The sequence below is a fragment of the Bombus affinis genome, chromosome 5 (genome assembly GCF_024516045.1).
Source record: "Bombus affinis isolate iyBomAffi1 chromosome 5, iyBomAffi1.2, whole genome shotgun sequence".
In the NCBI taxonomy this organism is placed as follows: domain Eukaryota; kingdom Metazoa; phylum Arthropoda; class Insecta; order Hymenoptera; family Apidae; genus Bombus; species Bombus affinis.
In genome coordinates, this window is record NC_066348.1 from 10,119,317 (window position 1) to 10,138,591 (window position 19,275).

General features: G+C 35.8%; 1 protein-coding gene and 1 long non-coding RNA gene across 3 annotated transcripts in view; one reads left to right on the plus strand and one right to left on the minus strand.

Annotated features, from left to right (window-relative positions):
- Window positions 1-929: 929 nt before the first annotated feature.
- LOC126916989 (uncharacterized) lies at window positions 930-4,970 on the minus strand. Of its 2 annotated transcripts, none has more exons than XR_007710839.1 (3): window positions 4,846-4,970; window positions 1,095-1,213; window positions 930-1,040 (listed from the first exon to the last, which is right to left on the minus strand). It is a non-coding gene; the product is annotated as an uncharacterized LOC126916989 (long non-coding RNA). The 2 variants fall into 2 exon arrangements; XR_007710840.1 differs by lacking the exon at window positions 4,846-4,970 and adding an exon at window positions 4,730-4,844.
- The window catches only part of LOC126916985 (E3 ubiquitin-protein ligase MIB1-like), a 266,584-nt gene continuing 251,319 nt past the window's right edge, over window positions 4,011-19,275 (plus strand). Inside the window, exon 1 of the mRNA XM_050723374.1 lies at window positions 4,011-5,433. The gene's annotated coding sequence lies outside the window, so the exon portion shown is untranslated. The remainder of the gene's footprint in view (window positions 5,434-19,275) is intronic.

A 19,275-nucleotide genomic window follows, 5' to 3' on the forward strand; every position in this document is an offset into this window, starting at 1 on the left:
TATCGACGAATTCAATTCGATAAATTAATCCGATAGATTCGACAAATCAAATTCGAGAAATTAAACAGAAAAGATATAAGTGGCGTTGTAAGGAAAAGATAACAGGTCATCGATAAATGTTTTAATATTTCAAAAGATATCTTTGTACGTCTTCTATCGTTATCTATTACGTTCGTTTATCAATACTGTTAAACTAGTAAATTTATTTATTCCTGTATTCATTCTGATGTTATTTTGATATCCTTTATGATTATCGTTGAAAGAGTACTTGAGAACAATTGATCGTAAGTAGAACGTAAGAAAAAATATTGCTTATACTGGATCGTAAATGGAAATGTTGATACGCGTATGACGGTAGAAAATTTATGTTGTAGACACATGTTGATAATTGTAATTATTATTAGTTTTAGTAACCGTTAGAAGCGGTATAAAGATTCCACTATGTTTTTAATCATACCGTGTATGTTATTTTATCAATTAGTAACGCTGTATCCATGATTTAACAGATACTTGTACGTTGCAACGGAAATAAAGTATTTGTCGGATCTTCCTGGACGGAACACACAATTTTACATCGTATTGCAAATATCAATTCGAAGTTACCCTAAAACAAACAAAAGCTAGGAGAAATGCTCGATTCGAAAAACCTAGTGCAGCAACTGCTCGATCAGCCAGATTTGTTCGCTCGTTCGCGAAAGGAAGAAAAAAAAAGAGAGAGTGAGAGAGAGAGAGAGAGAGAGAGAGAGAGAGAGGGAGGGAGGGGGAGGCGAAAGGTTAGAAGCAGAGAATTCACCTGTTATCGTCGCTAGCAGGTTGCTCAGCACTTCCGTTTGTTTTCCGAGCCGTTTTCCGAGTCATCTGGCCAGCTTGTTTGACCGATTTAATCCCAGAGATCGGCCGGTAACTACGTTAGTTTTAACGAGCCACCATAAAGGACGATCCAAATTTATAGAATGGACGGTAATGGTCGTCCACTTTCCAACTGCAATCTGGCCGCGGATCAGAATTCACTCGATTCATTTGAATTTCCAGAGAGTGTCCTGAATAGAAACCACGGTTTGAATGGAATATTAATAACTTCAACCGGCACACACCAGGTATATAATCATTCATATTCATGTTTTTCTTTTTTCTTTCCTCTTCTCTCTCCTTTTTTTCTTTCTTTCTTTTTTTAACTCGGTTTCCACACCCCGTTCCTATTTCCCGTTCGATTCTGGAACAGTGACGAATCCGGGTATCAATTTTTCCCGCGTTTCACTCGCTATTGATTGATGGTATTCTCTAAATAGCCCCGTTTGCTGCGTATCACACGATTTTTGCCCGCGACGAGCCTCGCCTGGAAAAATTTCCCCGTGATAAATGCACCTCGTTAATTCTACGATCTTTTACGGCTCTTGGAGGAGACACACAGTTCAGCTTCGCCGTAAATTTCCTCCTACTTTATACGTCACCCTCTCCTTTTCTCTTTGTTAGCCTTAAAAATTTTATCTATGGGATTGTAGCTCGTTTAATAGTACAGCAGCTGCTTCTGGAGAAGATTAACTCGAATTTTCTTTTTCCCCGGCTGAAATTTCATGTGGTTTAGGAGTTGCAGGTTGTTTAGAATATGGTCTTTGTATCTGATGATAGTTGTAGCGAATACGATGGTTTATTAGATGCGCGTTAAATTATTCTCTCGATTAATTTAATTTCATTTGTCAAATTAATTTTTCTATGATTATTATATTTGAATTAAAGCTGGAAACATTATGAGCAAACATTTTTACAGAATTGTTCTTTAAGAAAATTGATGTATGAGAATTGTAAAACTATTTTTCTATAAAAAGTGGAAAGCTGATTTATCATGACCATCTCTTGTGCACTTAGATTTAATTATCGTTTCATCTATTTCGTATTAAAATACACCTCTTTAATCGTCAAGTGACATTAAAATCAGAAAACCTACAAAAATATGAATTTTTATAAATTTAAATTCCTATCTTGTGTCTTTCTATATCATTTGCTAGAATGTATTAGCAAACACAAATGAAACGAACGAAAAATTACCACGAGATTAAAAACAGTCTACGTCTTCCGATTACATCGGACAGTCGTTCGTATCGTCTGACCACGCACGGTCGTTACTACTGGCGTAGTCCTTCGGTTCGCGACTCGCCGATAAAAATACTCCATAAAATATCCCCGTAACGGTGTCGTAACCGTGTCGATTCAACGGACTGGCCGGATATCGTCGACGATGCGTCTACCATGTTCAGTGCCACCGCCGCGATACGTACCGCTCGTTATGCATTCCCTTCAGAGGGCCGCGATATTAGGTCACGCCGATAAACGTTTCGATCTCGTGGACGACGACTTTATATTCCTGTCGTATTATTGCCGGTGAAGTCGTCGAAGAAACGTTCCCCACGTCGATCGTTTTTTATGATTTCGAAAAAGGCGATTAACGATTTAGTTCGCGCGGCTGTCGGACGGTCGAGTTACCAAACAGGATGCACGAACGACGTGTGAATCGAGTTACGCGATAAAACTCGACGCTTCAATGGCACGTGAAAATACCATGTTACTTCGATGTTTCATTTTGCGAACTCTTTCTTTTCTTCCTCCGTTTCACTTTTATTCGCTAGCGATAAAAATGGGCGGAATGTGTTTCTTGGTTGTTGATTTTTTGGTTGCAAGTGCGAAACTTCCCCCTCGGTGGCGTTACGGATTAGTACGTGTTGGATGTCACTGGATGCGAGGGAACATCACACAGAAAAAGCACGACAAAGTCCCTATCCTTGTTGCGAAAGAATCCAGGTCAAGCGAAATGATAGATTCGCATTACAAAGTGGTTTTCAATCACTTGGAGTCGAGTGACCCGACTAGCGATGAGAAGCGTAAAAACTTCATAAAATACATCAAATAAATGGCAGGTTCCTATTCGCTAAAGTGATTTCGAACGATTGTTTGGCTAATCTGAACAGGAGGACGAAGATCGCAGTTTCTGATTTCGTCGATTTCTTGAATATTTTCGATGAAAGCTTCCTCCAATTATTTATACGTATCGTAAATGTTTTCACCACAGAAACGTTTATCGATAGCATTTCGAAAAACGTCATACGTAATTTGAGAAGAAATAACGTTTCCGATTTCTTAAGTGTTTTTAAATTGTTTATAGAATGGTATTTTCATTACAGAGATATTAATTGATGGCATTTTGAAATCGAGTTAACTTTTAATTATTTAAAATTGCAATTGCTTCAGAGAGCTCGGTTTGATAGTACTTTGGGAAGCTTCTTCGTTTGTATCCACAGACAGCATTGGCGACTATTACGAAACCGCGTCTCGTCGTAATTCTCTCTCACATTACGATTATAATTACGAAATGTAGCGTCCGCGGAAACTTCATTTAAAAATGCCCGTCCCTGGGGTCACGACTGTGCAACTTAGTAATTATTAGAATTATTACGGTCCAGCCCCAATGGCCCAAAAGTTTTTCCTCGTCCTAATTACAATATAGAATTTTACCTAACGAAATTGCAAACGGAATTCGTACGATTGCTTCAAACGAAGTATCATTTTCATGCCATTCGTATATGATGGCTTTGCCAGTTTTATATTGTTACTAACATCGTCACTTTTACATAAAATTATTAACCCTGCTGGGATTGTGTTTTTCCGATTACCAAATTTCTTAAATTTGAGAAAAATAAAATAATATGAATTAAAGTAACGATATAAAGATAGAAATATGAAGTGAAATATGAATTAATACGCAATTTATTATCGTTAAATATATTCTTAGGATTATACGTCAGTAGAAATATTAGTGCGAATATATAGCATTATCGTACGTTAATATAGAAATATAATGAATAAGATAAGATTCGATAAGAAGAATTTTAGTTTTTTATTTTTAATCGATGGATGTTAAAATGATAGGTAGAAATTTAAAAAATATCTCAACTTATCATTTTATTGTACTTTCGTAATCACGTTCGTCCTTATATTAATTAAGCATGTTACTAAATTTGTAATTTTTCTAAGTAATTGGAAAGAATCAAAATTGCAAGTCCAGATAACGTGTATTAAACATCCTTCATTATTCTCTCACAGAGTTCATACATCTATTCACTATGAAATTGCAAAATTATACTGGTCGTAAGTTATGCAAATCATTAAGTTCCCTTAGTCTATCTAAACCGAAGTTAGTGTCAACGTTTCAACGAGAACCCTTAGAACGTCTTATTACTCAAACTGTAGCTATGTATGGTAGGATTAATAACGTTCATCAAGAACTGATTTACTCGAAATTGCCACAAGAATTAGATACAAATAATACCAAAATCTGTTTTCTACTATTACACTAGCGCTCGTAAATATCGTGATCCTTCACTCGTAAATAAAACAATATGTAGAAAGTCTCTCGAGTGCTTAAAATTTTGAAATTGATATCGTACAGTAGAAAACAAAATATTACAAAATATTCATCGGTCTAAGCGAACGATCAGCAGCTGAAATCTTTCATTAAAATAGAAAGAAGATTGGATATCCGTGAACATACTAAACTTTGTCTTCTAAATAGACAAATCTCAAGGCCTACGTTAAATATGCAAATTCTCGAAACCTCAGTTTGTTTTCCAAACCATCCTTTACAAATGTTACACAAGTAATGGAACGATTATTTAATTATTATTTAATAAATTCAAGATAGCGTATATTGTGACCACGGCTCGTATTATTTACATACGTCGCCAACATATAAAGAAACTGGAGCCAAAAATCGCGCGTGATATACCGAAGGGTCAGTTGCCATACTCAACTCCCACAACTCGCAGACACCTCGTTAACCCGAACAGAAATCACCTAAGCTCGAACTCGACAAAGAAACGGTCGTCCTCCAACGAAGAAACATGTGAAAAACAATCGAATCAACGAGGTAGCTAGCTGATGAACGCTTGACGCCTGGCACATGCAATTTATGCGTTGCCAGCGACGGATGGCGTGGCACTGTTATCAAGCCAAGGGTTCGTCGGTTCGAACCCCCAGCCGACGCCTAGATGGAGACGCGCAGGTCCGTGCAGCGTCCCGGAAAGCCGAAAACACGAGCGGCTCGTGCTACGGGTTCGTGTCTCTGGACGAACGCCTGACGCCGCGCTGGCCGCAAGCGTAAAGCCGTGCTCGCAGCACCCTCCACGAAGCGCTGCCACCTCTTCGGCGACATCCACCACGGTCGGTAACCAGCCTGGATCCCCTTTTGCTTCGACGAGGCTGCCACGCACAGCAAAACCGGCCAGGAACCCTTTCTAGCGGCCAGAAAGGTCGCGTTGCTAGCTTCCCTCCGGCTTCTAGGCTTAGTTTAGAATGTTCAGTGGTGTGACCCGGCCAGGCGCTCGTCAGCTGAGTTTTGGTTCGTGTCCGAGGATTATTGATCCAATCCTTCTCGGCGATTCAGTAAGCATAACAAATCACGTATTTACTGTCCCTGCTTCACGGCTACGATTCTTCGCGTACTTTTGGGTGGAATCATATTTAGCTGGGAGTAAGCCGTATACTTTTTTTTCGTTGTTCTTCGTTTTGTTAGTTCTTCGTGGTTGTAACGATTGCGTTAAAGTTGGAGATGGCTTTGAACGGGAGCGTGGGTAGTAGAGGTTCGACGCCGACGCAGATACTCGTGCGAATAAAGGAGTATCCGGGGAATGTTAACATTTCCGCTCATAAGTATCTAGATATTTTCGTTGCTTTGCAACGAGATACGAAGTTCGCTGAGATGGATAAATTAATGGTAAATTGTTTCCTTTATGGGTAGAGGAAACGTTTGTCGTCTTCAAATGTTGTACACTTTATTTCATCTGTTCCGAGGGTATTCTGAAAGGGAATAGTTGTTTAAGGTTGTTTTATTAATAGAATATTGAAATTAAATATACGAGTCGTTGATATATCCACTGGCTTCAATTTTACTGTTTTAATTAATTACTAGTTTTACAATTCTTGTAGTTTATGTCCATACAACCTGCTCTATATTTCTGTATCATAAGAACTTTTTAATCTGTGTATAGTTGAGAAACTAAATAATCAAAGAACAAAGAGTATTTTAAATAGCAAAAGTGTTTCATAATGTTTGGACGCTAACATAATCGATATCAACTTTGTTATCGCGGATTAGTTTCTAATTGTACTTTAACGACATGCAATTCTTGTCAGACTTATCAAACAGACAAATCTTATCGTTAGTCTTTGCATTCGTAATTCCGTAACTAAATTATATGTTGTAAAAATCAAAAAAATGTCTGAATACTTTTGAGCGACAGCTTGTGCCCGTCTATCACTTTTGCTCGAGCCAAATGTTGTAGATGTTGTTTTATTCGTGCCCGACAGTAAGCGAATTAAAAGATTTCGATTCGATGGATGATTTAAAAATAGGAAGGGCAGAAATCGAGGTAGATGTTTGGCATTGATGAAATTATAGTGGAAAGAAAACGTAATAAGTATGCGTTTTCCAGTTCATTGGACTGGGTAAATTCTACGTTATATAAATTATGTGAAAATTCGATTAATTTAATATTCTGTATGCACAAATCTATTTACTTTCTTCGCAAAATCTATCAAATTATTTATTTTGTACTTTCATATCTAGTCTTCGCAAAATTTGAAGCTTCCCTTACTAATATGTAATAATATGAGATCACAAAATTTCTATCTCGTGGTTGTATTATTACCTGGTGGAATACCTGATTACACGACGATGTAATATCATAAATAATAAATTTCACATTTTGGTAGATGTTATGGAACCAAAGTATACGTACTTAACCCAAGAATTTGATGGGACTGATGCTTTAAATGCTGTTATATTCACTGTGTCGCTTTCTACTGATATTAATTCTACATACATTAAACATATTTGTAACAAATTGACCCATATACGTGTTAAATTATTATATAGAGGTACCATTTATATGAAACTCTCGTTTGTATGAAATTAAACAGATCAGTGCCTTTTGATTCGCTTACTTGTTAATAACGCTTTGAATGTTAATATCACTTGTATTTCTTGAAATATAAAGCGAGCTTAGAGTACTATTACGTAATGTATGTAGCTTTTAATTTAAGTTAAACTACATTAAAAAGACATTGCATTTACCACGAACAATTATTTGTGTGTTTTTTTTATTATTGTGTCCTTTAAAAATTAAAAAAATATATATTATTTTTTAACGTAAGGAGAAGTCGTTGTTATTCTTTCTTAACAAATTGAATTTGCCATTTGCTATTACAATTTACCCTAATTACGCGAACAATTATTACAGATGTTACTGCGTGGTCTTCATTCCCAAATGTATGAACAATTAAGGCTATCGATGATCTTACTATTACATGTATACATTCTTGATTATATCACGTCGTGACTGTTAATTTGTAATACACTGATTACACATCTACTATATAGCGTTGACTTCGATCGATCCTATCAATTTTTCTATAATAATATCTATAAACATCTGCGAAATTAATTCTATTTTAGAATTACCTCGCTTAATTATTATTTGCTTAATTCTTTTATTACAATCCTTCATTATAGCCGACATTTTCGTACACGAATTTTTTTCATTGCCTTAACGTGTAAAATTACCCTATATATATATCGCACACATATTTTCTGAAACCCTAAATATACATGTAAATATCGTATACATAAATATAGATATATATCTTCTCTTCATCTGAATGTAAAGTGTGTCGATGAATTTTCTAATAATATCCCATGTGATACATATACATATATTTTGATTACCGATGAGACTAAAAGATTAGTCCGTACGTAGATGATAAATGTAACAAAGATTATAGACTATGACCGTATTCAGATGATTTAATGTCAAGTGTAGTTACGTATGAGAAACTCAGTCCTATACAACTGGTGTTCATTAAGTCAGTTCGCAATAAATTTGCGTCAGTTCGGTGAGTTAAGTTCTCTTTTTCGTTATCTAGATAGCCGATATAACTGACATACAGCACAACACATTCGTCATTTTAGTCATTTTTATTACTGGCTCAAGCCTTTCCCGAACATTTAATCTCTGTAGTCTATCGTGTCTGTATATTGGGACACATCGACGATATCAACGAATTATTCATCGTGAAAATCTGACAAAATGGAATTTCGTAGAGGAAAAATTGTAAGTGAAATATTTCTTTGTTTGACAAAAATATAAAGAAGTAGAACAGATAATTCGATGTTCGATGTGTCGGTGTTTTCTTGTTACAAAACTGCTGGAATTACTATACTTTTTCATTTCCAGCCAAAACAACGCGTCCTTTATTCATTTTATTCTTGAAGAAATGATAAATGAACATAGTGATGCGTTTAGGTTTGGAATTTATTGATTATTAATTTGTATCCAAGAAAGAAAACAAAATACCATGAGATTAAATAAATGTTTATACATTTCAAATGTGCAATTGAGATCAATTCGATAATACAATAAATCACAAGTAAATAACAAGGTAAAAAAGATTAAATAAAATTACATTCAATTTTTCTCATGAAATAAACTAACCTGTTACAATTACAGATTACGCTTACTTTGGAAAAAATTATTTCGGGAAACATTTATCCAATTACAAGATACCAAGTAAATTACGAAATTGCTCCATTTAATATCTAAATCATAAAATAACACGAAGAAAAATCATTCGCGGCTTCAAATTAACCAACTCACTATAATTATTAAGAAATAAAATTTGACCAAATATTTTGCCGGATATTTTGCCGGATATTTTATTGGAATCTGCGATACTTTAAAAATATAACGAGTCCACCTGTACACTCACACTGATTGCCATGTGAAAGCCAAAAGAATTAAACCGTGGCCCACACAGAAGCCCCGTTTCCTCGATTAAACGTTGAACAGTGAATCCTCGCAGGAAAGGGACACCAATTCGAGCCAGCCCTCTTTATCACTTTTCGATCACCGCTCGAATCTGTTCCGGAGTTACTTTCATCTGGCGGTCTCTATCTCGTAAAAAGAAGATCCTTTGGTGAAAGGTCGCGGGATAAAGTCACAGGCGGTCTTCTTCTTCGTTTTATCGTGGCTTCCGGAACGACCGAAATATCCAATGAACTGGCTCGAGGATCGAGAGACGGGCCGCGGGACGGTCGCGTTTCAACTCTGGAGCCAGTTCAAATAGAATTGGTCCGTCTGGAAAAACGAAACCGTAAATATTTACTGACCTCCTTTTGGAAGACAGCGCGAAGAGGACGGAGAAAAAAAGGAGTGAAAAAAGAGAGAACGGGGGCGGAAAAGTAGAAGTCATTACTTCTGGCACGCGATAACGCGACAGGATAAACGTTACATGCCATAAAAACATCTCTGGCCCGAGGTCCTCTTGCACAATTTAATCTCTGGTATTAATACAGCGAGCTGCTGCGCGTTTCGTTGTCACAGGGCTGCCCTAATAACAGCGAAAATCTCAAAAAAAGGACTTATAATGGCTTCCTCACCCGACGACGTACGGACTAAATTTGTTTCTTTTTCTTTTTACGACCAACGTAGGGATTATAAACAGTTTATTTCGGTTATATAATAATTTTTGGATTCTATATCAATCTTCCAGGTACAACTTTATTTTAACGATAACGAATTGATTACGATTACGAAGAAATTCAAAGTAACGATGTTTTGAAAAGTTTGAAACGGTCAACGTATTTAAATTGAAAGAATTCTTTCGGAGGTGAAAATATAAAATTCTTCAGCTACAGTAAAAATGATCCGTAGGCTCGAAGAAAAATTCTTAAAGAAACGATGTATGAGAATCCTTCGTTAATAACAATATATTGATTGTGGTGAGGAAAATTAAAAAAGAAATCAAACGTTCGAACAAATTCTTTCGAAGATCTAATTACGTATTTGATAAATTGTTAAAATTATTTGAAGATCGTAAAAAAGGCCTAAAACTCTAAGGAAATTATCTAGAATAACTTTCAGTTCGCCAACTTCCGTTTATAAACGTTCGTGCTTCTATTCGTGAAACGGGGAATTCCTCTATGAGATAAAACGTTATTTGGTTTTTACGCAGAATATACATACGTATACATATGGTTATCACTGTATCATTGTAATTAAAAATATCCGAAAAGATCGGCTCACTTACGCTCGTTTCGTAATTTCGCATTACGGACCGTAATCTCTAACTGTAGTCGTTTCAAAATGCAATTTCCTGTTGCATTCTTCTCGAACAGGCGATATAATCTATATATTCGCTTGTCCTCACTCGTTTCCCTGTAACAATTTTATTTCTATATTTCTGTCCCCGTCAGAGGATATACGGCGAAACTTTACAGTTATAACACTTTGTGGCGGAAAACCATGAGCTATTGGTATTACGTTCGCTAACCTGTAAGTATGGTGCATGCATCCGCGATAGTATTTGATACAATTTCATACGCGACCCATCGACGAGCTTACCTTTACATTATTTTTTTTAATTCATTTACATTAATTTTTTGATAAATTCTACGGATTTCAGGAAGCTCGTGCAGCTTTCGTGTTGTCCTGGTTTCTGTCGCTCAAATTTAATTTATTTCGTGTTTAATCCTTTCAGAATCAAACATGTTTTTAATTTGCGAGGAAGATTATTCTTTTTTTTTTTTTTTTATTAAACATCAATAATTGGAGCTATATTAATATGGAAACTACATTACAGGATAATATCCAATCTTTTGAGCGCATTATATTAAAATTATGATCACTTTAATCACACAGACCAATATTTAGAGCGGTTGTCAATTTGCTTATCGAAAATTTGTTCACAATTCGAAGAAAAGGATTTACAACTAAGTACATTCTTTTTCTTTTCTGTATACTGCATCGAATTGCGTTTTATTACTCGGCGAAAGTGTACGTTGTATTTCTGTTTTTCAAACATTACAATACCGACGATAAACCGATGTGAAAATGCACTTTAGCTTAATATCGATGCACTCATTAATCAAGTTTTTCTGGTTGCGCGGGTTATTTCGTGATACTAGCGGCACGGGAAAGGAAAGTTTAAATTACACGTGAAACTAATTACGAGATGAGGATAAAACAAAACACACTGCAAAGTGGCCTTTTCACTGGCGCGACGTTCTATAATAGTGTAACTCTGGACACGAAATACCACGGAAAATAAAGTATAAAACGCGAAAAAACGCGCACGTTATGATTTTAAAGAGAGAATTTTTAGCAGTATCGCGTTATACATCAGCCTTATGTAATTGATATTTTTCTTCATTTATGACTGAATTCAATATATACAAATATCTTCCATTCTATATTTTATACGCAACTATAAAATATATATTACATATTGCATTTTAAACATAAACTCAATCATGAATAAGCTTTTCTGTGTATCTGAATGGGAAGTGTAAATATCAAGTAATTAACGGGATATTCTTAAATTGCACAAATACCTTTCATATTCTTAATAGTATGCATATTTATACACGTTGAACCAGTCACTTTGATCAGCTTCAATATCTCCGTTACTTTTAAGGATACAGAGAAACTTAATTTACAAAAGTCGTACAGCATACAGAGTAACACGCGTGTAATGATGTTTTTACGTCTAGAAAAATTCTATACATTTCGAAGTTTCGAATAGCGTGTTATATAACATAAACAAGGTTCTTGTTTCTATTAAAATTATCCAGAAACGTTTTATCCGCGTATTAAACTTGTTCACGGGCGCACGGTGCGAAACGTTTGTGGTGTTCGACAATAAAAAGGGAGAAAGGAGGCCAGGAAAAAAAGCGACAAAAAGAGAATAGGGAAGAAATGACAAAAAGGGGAAAAGGGACCGTTCGATGGAAGGGTGAGCAGAAGGAATAACATAAAAATGTTGGCGGTACTCCAAAGAGCTTGCCAACTCTCAAACGACTACTAAATCAAAATACCAACGCGGTACGGCGCACCAGCCGAGTTAAATTTTATTCCAAATCCTTTTATCGCAAAACCTATTTCCCTGGAAAAATGTAAATCTTGGTTAGCCGGCCGCGCCCCTCGTTCGCTTCCTTTTAAATCGGCTATTTCTTCTTTCGTAACAGCACCCAGGACGAAACTGTCGTGTTACTACACTGTTTCTCTTATCCTTCCGCCTCTTCTCTCTACCGTATCGTCGCCATTCACCTTGCCAGTTACTTACCTTAACTTGGCCCATTGCGTGATAATCTCGTGCGAAACCACGAAACGTCTAAGAGGCTGTTACAGTTCATCTTTCGGATGTAAACACTTTAATCGATTTTTTCCAGTTTCTAAGAAGTTCCACCTTTGTTAAATTTCCGAAATTTGTATAATTTGCGAAAGATGAGTTTGTTAAGAAGACCATCCACATTCTAGAGATAATCACGTACTTGATTTTTGTACAAATTATTATCACTACTAACTGCGAGTGGGAGATCCTGATCGATGCTTGAAATTAAGTTTGCATAAGTGTTAATTAGATACCTTTAGACTTACCTGTTTGTAGTGACTATTTCAAGGTAAAATATTTTTCTAGCTTATGACTGTTTAAAGAGAAAGTCGCCTGCGTTTGCATAACTTTATACCTGTATATTATTTATAAGTAAGCTTTGTAGGGTCGAAGAACACCCGAAAATAGTAGACGTGTATCTGTTTTAGCTGCGCTATATCAAGTTTACCTCGAGGGGGTGAAATCACCCTTCAAAATTCGATCCCTTAACAGCGAACACGGAAATGGTTACGGATGGGAAAAAATTTTGTTAACAAAGATTGAATGCTTCTCAACGTGTTAGATGAAAATGCTGGAATCAACAAACGATTTTCAAAAATGTGAACAAGAATTTCATATACATATATGTGTAACTTTTACAATTTCACGATCAACAAGATAATACCTCATTATTTTTAATACGAAAGATAGCTTAGAGCTATTATTGCATTAAAATTGCATTGCATTAAAATTCGAGTAGGTTATCAGTATCATTCTCTGTACTATACGCTTAATCTTAATCGCGAAAATAGTAGCGAATTTCAACGAATTGCTGCAATTATATCCTTAATCGTGAAAGTAGCACACTTAAGTAGCTAATTTATTTTCATAATACCGAGCCAACTGTTTTCTTTAATCGCCTCCTTTAAACCTCTTTAAACTTGGCTATATGTATATCGCACATGTGGTTCGCGAGTGTGTAACCAAAAAAGCATCGAACTGCATTGCATGAGATACCACAGAAACGAGACATAGATGCGTGAGATTTCAAGTGGAGTACGAACTACGAACACAGTTCTTCCTCGTTCCAGAAAACAACATTTAACCGTAGCAGCAGTTTCGTTGTTCCATACGATAACATTTTAGGAAATACAGGTTAAATATGCGTGTAAAATTCGCTGGTTAATGTTCAAGTGAAAACGAGAACAGAAATCTCGCGAGTTTTCACAACTTTTCTGTTCGGTCAGCTAAATGATTTTCATAACTGCGATACGTGCACGTGTTTCCTTCTTTTTTTTTTTTTTTTTTTTTTCGTACGAATACCCTGGAAGAAAATTATTCTGCGCGAGCTTAAAATTTGCAAATGCAACGTTTGAAGCATTTAAGCAGAAACAGAAGCTAAAAGGTTTCTGATTTATTATTAATTATCGCGCTTTTTATCTAAAAACAAAGTGACAGAATCTAAGGTCACATCAGACTCGCACATGTAATTTGAAAATGTAACCCATCAATCTGCGACATCTGCAATTGTCAAATTACCGTCAAACGCCCTTTAAATTTCCCTAAATACGATTTTTATCGTAACAAATACCAGATCGAAGCAACTTTAAGCGAAAATCTCTGTAATAAAAGTCACGTTCCAAGCGTTTTCTCTTTTTTGAAACACGTATCGTTATTTGGGAAAATCTAACTAGTAAATCTCTGCTCACATTGTCGCTGCTAATGACTACACAGGTGCAATTGACGCGACGTTGAAACTCACGTAAAAAAAAAATCTTTCAAAGTAAAAGTAATTCTTTTCTCAATGTAATATTCGAATATATCAAGTCATTTATTCTTGTTCTTTGAGTAAAACTAACGAACTCATATTTTTATCAAAATGATTAAAAGAAATGAAATTCAAATAGGGATATGTTTCCTCTACCACGTAATTATGATATTACGGTATACTTTGGATATTCTATACATTCCTTCATATTACGCGAATTCTGCAAATTTTCGCAACTCGAAATTTTTCACAAAATTGCACGGGCGTCTAATGATACCTCGTTCGGTTACGGTGGCTTATACAAATTATTGTTCATTATCGGCGCACTTTTAAAATTTCTAAAAAAAATATACAGAAATCCGAAATTTCTCACAAATATACGATATATCCTGAAAATATCTAATTTGTTTACGACCGTTTATTCGAAGCTTGTTTCCCAATAAACCGTACCGTTCCACCAGTCAGCGGTTCGTAAATTTCCAAAAGGGCCAGACACGTAGCCAGAATAAATAATATCGAGAGGGGTAGAATGGGCGCATAAATAACGAAACTTTTGAATTATTTCGTTATCTATAAATAAGTGGTTGGTTGCGCCACTTCACCGTGGCCTACCCTATTCATCCGCTGGCCGTACATCAACTTTTCTTCTCGCGTTTACGCTATACAGCCGCGTGCGCGCGAACACGGCGATCTAAAAAGCGCAATGTCGAGTCGCGTATCGAGGAAAAAAGTATCAGCTTCAGGATGGCTTCGCTTTTTCCTTCGATGCCATTCAGCTGGCTGTTTCCATTCATAGGGAAATTTCCTTTCTTCCCGCCTCCGGAGAAAGCTGGACGCCAGGGAAATTTTTCAACTTTAATATAAGCAGCTCGATTCGAATCTCCCTCGCGAAAGAAAGAATCGTTCCATTGCTATTACGTAAACCTTCGTCCCTCTCCGCCAAGAATTTCACTTTGTTTTTGTTGAATCTTTGATTCGTACGCGAGAAACGATAGCAAGCTTCCTCGCTTCCATCCACCGCTTTTTGATTACGTATTCAGGCAATTCGAATATTTTGCTTTAAACGTCTTCCATGTACGCGATGAGAATCTTTCTTTCTTTGTCTTTCGTGTAACTGTTTCCGAACTATACGAAACTTATCTGTGTCAAATTTTGGGGAATTTATATGGGAAGATATTTGGTATGCACATTTTCTTTAATCGTTCGTATCAAAGGGGTAGAAACAACCGTCGATGTCAAGAGCCGAAACTATAATTTCTAGAGTAACTTGAGAATTATGATATGTAGCAAACATAGGAAGAACTTACGTTTCTTCAATTACGTGTTCACACGAAATGAAAAAGTTAAGAATTGAAACTATCATGTTTAGAATAGCTTAGAAAGTACAGTAGGAGGTATAGGAACGATTTTTTTTCTTTAATTACGTGTTATTAAACACGGATGGCAAATTCAATCCCATAAATATTTAAGGGAAGTATCATTTGTTTAAGCGATAGATATATTACGATACAAGATTATACTTTTTTACAATTTTTTAAAATGATTGTTAGTCTATCTTGACTGTTGTTCATACGAACTATGGACTAGAATATAGAATAGAGAAATGAGGAATAATTTTTTGTATTTTATCGTACGATTTATAATTATTAAGTGCCACTTAATCGGTCTGGTAATTTATCCAAATGAAATAGAATTTTACAAATTTTTTAACCTATTTTTTTAACCTAGCAATGATATAGTAGAAGAGCTAATTATTAAGTATTCCATGACAAACGTATGAGAATTAAGTTAAATCACCTTTTGATTAATACTTATCTAATTAGTATCTATCTACGCGAATGGAATAATTAGAAACATAATTATCTAGAAATTTGAGTTTGTATTCAGTGTTGGAATTTGCAATGTACATGTAAATTGATAACATGTCTGAAAAATAATGTTAGCAAATAAGCTTAATAGAATGATTTATTGTCGTTTAGTTGTAAACGTCTAAATTATAAATTAATGCAGCTGCACCGCATATTGCCTTATTAAAAAGTTCTGTGTTTCACCGTATATCAATTATACTGCAAATTTGATCGCTTTGAAACAAGTTATAGCTGCCTTGAGCAAAACATCGTGCGCTAAGTGGTTCTATAACTTTCTCATGGCAAACTTGAACTATTAGCGATCCATTTTCCATTACAACGTTCCGCCAGATTTTCTCTTAAAAGTATGAACAAAGTGTTATTTATTTAAATATTAGTTCTCGCTTGTAAGTTGTACTTTTCCCTTCTTAATTGTTTGTTAGTCGTAAGTCAAAAACGAGGAAATGCTCTAAATATTTCAATCTTGTTTTACATCAAACATACTATCCACTAAGAAATATAAAATAGAGTAATTCTTATATCAAGTTCACAAGCGACAAGGATAGATTCTTCATAGTTATTGCTGATTTTTATGCATTTATAGAAAATTCAAAAGTGCACAAAACTATACAGCATGCACATAATACGAAGAAATACATAAAATATCCAAAATGTAGTGTTTTTTATAATATTTAGCAGGTAAAACAATTTTTTAGCGGTATGGTGTTTTCTTTATTACATCCTCAAAAAAGAAAATTTACGTGAAAAAGCACGATTTATTTACAATCTTTTCATCGAGAAAGCACGTCTAATTTTATAAACTTCCACGCGTGTTACTATCCTTTTTCTCAAGAACGCCTAAATTAAAATTGAACGTTGCTTATAGTTTTCGCGATAGTTTTACTTTATACGCGCTATCAAAACGCAATACAATGAACAGTAGTTTTAGTTCGTGTCATATATACTCTCGGAATGAAGAGCTAAGGAGGACAACGAAGACATCACAATGCGGCGATGAATACAAGACACTTAGGAATGCAACAAAAGACAACTTGGCAAGTTCCATGGTAATGTTGATGCCTGTTAACGAGATCTTGGTCGAGCTTCCAACTCGTGTCTGTTCTAATATCATGCATTTTGATAAGAAACGAACATGCGCAGACGATCGAAGCTCTTCAGCTTCCGGTTTTGTTTTAGTTACATCGTCGTTAATCTCCAAGTACTTACGTACGATATATGCTACACAACATACGAGGTTGTGTAATATATTCGTTTGCCATTTGGCGTTACGTTTTGAAGAATATTATAGAAACGTTAGATACATTTTATAATTAAGATTATTTATGGTTCCTATGGGAGGAAAATGAGTATTTTTATTACGAATATTTGGCAAATTATTTGTTATGAATATCGCATTACAGATTCGTCTGTATTGAAAACATTTCTCAGGAATTAAATCGTTTAAAAGATAGAAAAATATTCTTGTACGTATTATATCGAAATTTCTGAATATAAAAGTGAAACTTTGGAAGCGATGAGCTGCGTAAGCTGCTTAATCCATCTGCAAATGGGAATAAAAACAGCTCATCAATTGTATCACGTTTAATATGAATTCCATCGACCTAGTTTGTGTTTGCTGATTGAGGATTTCGCTACCTATGCTATAGTATGCATGCACTAGGCTTTCCCACTTTCAGCAGAATTTGCATTCGTGTGGAAAGTTCCAGCCGATGAAAGCAACTTCCGAACACAAATACCGTGAGAATTTCTAGCAGCTACGAGGGAACAGATACGACTAACGTTAGCATAGAGAACACAGAAGAAGAATGCATTTTCTTTAATTATCAATGAATTATCCATTAAAGCTGGTCGCATTAGACTTATCGAATCGATCCATTACAATACCAACACATACATATACATATAATACAAACATGTAAAAAACATGTGCTCTGGGACGAGTCGAAAGACACAGACAAGAGATTAAAAAAAGACGAGAAGTTTTTAAAGGAAATATTTGTAAAGTTACATATGATAAAGGATCTAATTTTAGTTCCATCTTTCTCAACTTTTGCTACCTTTAATTAGCAAATTATATATAATTTTCGAAAATAATACAGCCTCGTATATTAGAAAATATCATCGTTTTATCGTTTACCTAGGCCAGCAGTGCAATATTCTGGTCCGAATGAAAAATCGGTATGGACCAGTATCGACAGTTTAATCCGCCAATTTGTTTGCCAGGGTAAAATTTTCGATTGTATTTCTCGTTGGTTCGTTCTGAAATTAGGGTTGAACATCGTTCGGAGGATTATCGGCGGACTGAACGATTCTCTGCTTAATCCGTTTGAAGCTAGACGCTGATACTCCGTCGGTAGCTTCTTTACCTGCTTAGCCCCAACTTCTATTCGACTCGTAATTCTTTCGAGGATCTTATTGGCTCGATAGAGATCGGGGTAATGCGGATTCGGATATAAACCGAGTTAATAAATAACAGCGGATTCTTCATCGATCTCGTTTCGGTCCAATATGCTGTATTATTGTCTGATTCGCTTGGTTTCCCTTTCCATAGCTCTATCATGGTAGATACTTGCGAACGCTTCCATGTTTTTTATCGATCTCGTTGAGTGTCACAGTGGCTATTCGCCGCAATTCACCGAACCGCTGTGTTGTTCATTCGATTTGCAAGAACGAAAGTGTCGAGCTTGTTGATTGTCATTTTTGAATTTTCCTATATTGGATGGTTCAAAACGTAGTGTTTTTGACAACCGATGTATCCATAGAACAAACGACATCACACGTAACGCAATTACTGGCATTTGTTTCTGACAAACAGCTGAAAGTACACAATTTTTATACTCGAAATGCGGAAAATCTTGAGGCCGAAGAAATAACTATTTTCTAAATCGTTCGTTCTCGATTCATTTTATTACACCGTCAAAGGGTTAAACAGTCATTCATCAATCAGAAAAGCTCTTCGCTGTAGAATTTAAACCACTGGAAACTCAATCCCATCCTCGTCGACTGTACTCTCCAGTGTACAATTAATCACGCGAACTTAATTTATCGCGTATACGCGTAAATTAATGCCATTTATATGACACTTTCTGCTCAAAGTATCGTCAGATTACGGACAAATATTTTTTCAAAAGCAAACCAGACGCGAGAAAGTCCCTGGAGCACGACCATTCATCCGGGCAAAGTATTTTATTAAACAAGCTGCTAGCTGGTCCTTCAACTGGCCAGCCGGCATACAAATTCAAAGTGCGAAACGCGACAGCCCCGATTTATCACAAGTTCGCGTTCCGCGTCTGTGTCAGGCCCGCCGAAAACTTTGCGTCTCGCGTTGTATCCCGAGTGTGCTCGCTTGCCGCGATCCATCTTCCGCGTTGTTTTAAACCTTTCGCCGTTAATTCCGCTGCGTCGCTAGAATTCCAACGTTCTGGAAATTAATAACGTAGATTT